The following is a 3,581-nucleotide window of genomic DNA, read 5'->3' as shown; positions in this document are numbered from 1 at the left end:
AACTTTGTTTTTGCCACTTTAGTTTTTGCCAACTTTACTTATGCCACTCTAGAATTTGACATCTCACTTTTGCCACTCTTAACTTTTGACAATACATCACAAATGCCATTCCGTGGCAAAAATGATAATTTTTTATTTCACTTTTGCCACTCTTAGCTTTTGACATGTATTACAATTGCCACTCTAAAATTTTCGTTTTTGCCACGAAATGGCATTTGTGATGTATTGTCAAAAGCTAAGAGTGACAAAAGTGAAATGTCAAATTCTAGAGTGGCATAAGCAAAGTTGGCAAAGACTAGAGCGGCAAAAACAAAGTTTTCCCTAGAATAAATGATGCCACGTGTGCTACCCGATGCCCCTGTCTCTATATCCTCTGTTCTGGAAGCGCACTCTGCTCAGCGCAAGGTGGGGAACAAAAGTAGGGTTCCGCCGGCGACTGGCGGCGGCGACTGGCCGAGGCGACTGGCCGCGTCCATTAGCGGCGGCGATTGGCGATGTCGGCCATTAGCGGCGGCCATTCTGCTTCATCCTGTTTCCGCAGTGGCGCGGTTCGAAGGAGAGGCGTCGGCGGGTCAGCTCGGTCGCCCGTCCCATCGGGAGCAGCCCATGGATTACGAGCCGACGAAGTTCTGCAGCTTGTGCGGGAGGAAGGCTGCACGGTGGATCTCAGGGAGTCCAGCAAACCCAGGAAGGAGGTACTATTCGTGCGTGGATAACCAGGTAAGCTAAATTCGCCTCTTGTTTGCTGTGTATGTTCCCCTCTGTTGTACTTTTCTTGTTCTGAATTTTGTTTTTCAATTGGACAGCATGGGTTCATCGAATGGCATGAGGGGCCGACGACACCATTTATCCGTGATTTGTTGGGAGATCTTCGGGACAAAGTGTGGATGAGGCTGCTCTTGCTATTCAGTCCAATGAGATAGAAGTTGCTGCGTTGAGAGAGGAATTGGAGAAGAAGACTGAAGTAATTTCAGAAATTAGTGCTAGGTGTGAGAGGAAAGATGTGATTCAGATGTATAGATGTGATTCAGATGTATAAATGTTCAGTTTCCGGAGTGATGCAATCTGGAGCTATCTTAATTGCAATGTAATGTATCTGAATCATGTTGGAATGAATTTGAAAGACCCAAATATGCTGTGTATGTCTGAATATCTTAGTTTTGACAGACCTAAATATGCTGTGTATGTCTGAATATCTTAGTTTTGATAGCTCAAGTATGCATTTTTTGATACTTTGTACAGCAAAAGTTTGCAATTTTTGACTGGCTGTGAGTTTACAGTATAAATGTACTACGCATCCTTTTTTTGACAGCAGGAAGTACTACATGGACATACTTAAGAGGAACAAGCACAATCACACTGACCAAATGACAGTGGTAGCACAGTACACTAGACACCAAATTTCAAAGTGGTCATTTTACAGTAGCATTGACAATTTTGCAGCAAACATGCATACATTCAAGGATCATTTGACAGTACCACTGAACTTAAACATAAATAGTGGTCATTTGACAGTACCAGAAGGACCATGTTCACATCATAAAACTAGAGTTGATATTAAAACTAGAACCATAAGCAGTACTTCGTACTGACACTTCCATCACAAGCACTAGTTCATTCTGACATTTTCCAAAATAGCCACATCATCAAAGAAATCTAGTAATTCCCACTAGCAGTGAAATAGGGCATGAATCTTGTCCCCCTTCCAGCTCCTGTCCCACTCCCAGCTCCTCTCCCTCTTCCAGCTCCTCTCCCACTCCCTCCAGCAGAAGCTGATGAAGTTCTAGTCACTCTCGGTGGTCTGAAGCTAGATGTTGCAGCTTGAGAGCTTGATCCTGCAGCTTGAAAGCTTGATCCAGTAGCTTGAGAGCTTGGTACAGCTGAAGCTCTAGCTGCTGCAGCCCTGCTTGTTGATGCATCTGTTTGTGCTTGCTGTAAATAAAATAGAGAAATTAGGGCAAAGTAAGTGCATATTTTCATTTGAAGAGAGCACACATAGTAATAAATTACCTCTGTGGCTCTCTGTTTTCTCCCTCTCTTGCCAAGATGTGACTTTGTTTTTTTGGTACTATCTCCATTCTTAGAACAAGAAGTTTTATTGTGTCCCTTACCACCACAAGATCCACCAAGTTATCTGAATGCCATGCTTGCTCAGTTTCTTACCCTTTGGTGCTTCACCCTCTTCTCTCCTCCTGTCATTGTTCTTTTTCCTTTGCCCTGGCATGGCAATGTAGCCAGGTGCAACTGGCCTAGGGTTTTGGGACACAGGCCAATTTTCCTCTCCTTCAACAGGTTGCAGACAGTGCTCATAAATCTTCTTGAAAGTTTCAATGGAGTAGCAGTTGTCAATGTAATCTTCCCACTTTTTCCCACATTTATAGATAGCACATATGGCATGAGTGCAAGGCAGTGCTGCCAACTGAAAGTAACCACAAGAACAAGTCCTATTCTCAAGATTTACTGTGTACCTCCTGCCTCTCCCAGTCAGATGCTTGACCTCAAAGCCCTCCTTGCCATTCCAGAGGACCTCACAAAATTGAGTTCTTTTGATACTAGCCTTGAGTTTTTTGAAAATGTTTGGGCAAATTGTGCCCTTCCAGTTGTCACTTTTGGCTCTCTGCTCTTGAACTCTAACATACACTTTCTTCCTGATCTTCTCTTGCTGTGAAATAATGGGGTAGAACCTAGCTTCTATAATAGCATTGTTGAATGATTCACAAAGGTTGTTGTCAACCGATTCACATTTTGCCCCAACTAGAAAGAAAGCCCTAGCCCAATGCTTGGGCTCTGTCCTCGTGATGTCCTTTGCACCATCAGGAGTAAGTTGAGCTAGCTTGGCTTTGTTATAATTAAAATCTTCCCTGTTTGAAGCCTTTGCAATGGCCCAGAACCTTTTCTGCAACTCATGGTCTTTGTGTTTCTTTCTCCAATTGGCATAAATGTGCCTAGCACACATCCTGTGCTCTGCCCTAGGCAAGTAGTCTCTCATGCTTATAATTAGGCCCTGCAAAAAGAGACAAATGTTAGCAGCAAATAAAAAATACATTTGCAAAAAAAGACAAATGTATGCTACCAGCACATGAGACCAGGACCACTACCTAACCATAGGACTAGGAGCACTACCTAAACATAGGTATAGGTGTCGCTCCGACGAGGCGACCGAACCATTTCGACACTTACATAATGTTGGGGAACGTAGCAGAATTTTAAAATTTTCTACGCATCACCAAGATCAATCTATGGAGTCATCTAGCAACGAGGGAGAGAGGAGTGCATCTACATACCCTTGTAGATCGCGTGCGGAAGCGTTCAAGAGAACGGGGTTGATGGAGTCGTACTCGTCGTGATCCAAATCACCGATGACCAAGTGCCGAACGGACAGCACCTCCGCGTTCAACACACGTACGGTTGGGAAGACGTCTCCTCCTTCTTGATCCAGCAAGGGGGAAGGAGAGGTTGATGAAGATCCAGCAGCACGATGGCGTGGTGGTGGCTGCAGCAGGATCCCGGCAGGGCTTCGCCAAGCGCAAGCGGGGAGGAGAGGTGTTACGGAGGGAAAGGGAGGCGCCAAGAGCAAAGGG

General features: G+C 44.7%; 1 long non-coding RNA gene across 1 annotated transcript; it reads left to right on the top strand.

The window, feature by feature from the left end:
• The first annotated feature begins 385 nt into the window (after positions 1-385).
• Positions 386-1,232, top strand: LOC125522366. The gene is made up of 2 exons (XR_007289746.1): positions 386-720; positions 807-1,232. It is a non-coding gene; the product is annotated as an uncharacterized LOC125522366 (long non-coding RNA).
• The last annotated feature ends 2,349 nt before the right edge of the window (positions 1,233-3,581 follow it).

The sequence above is a fragment of the Triticum urartu genome, chromosome 7 (assembly GCF_003073215.2).
Source record: "Triticum urartu cultivar G1812 chromosome 7, Tu2.1, whole genome shotgun sequence".
NCBI classification, from domain to species: domain Eukaryota; kingdom Viridiplantae; phylum Streptophyta; class Magnoliopsida; order Poales; family Poaceae; genus Triticum; species Triticum urartu.
The sequence above is the reverse complement of the archived record's forward strand: the minus strand, read 5'-3'. Positions and strand labels throughout refer to the sequence as shown.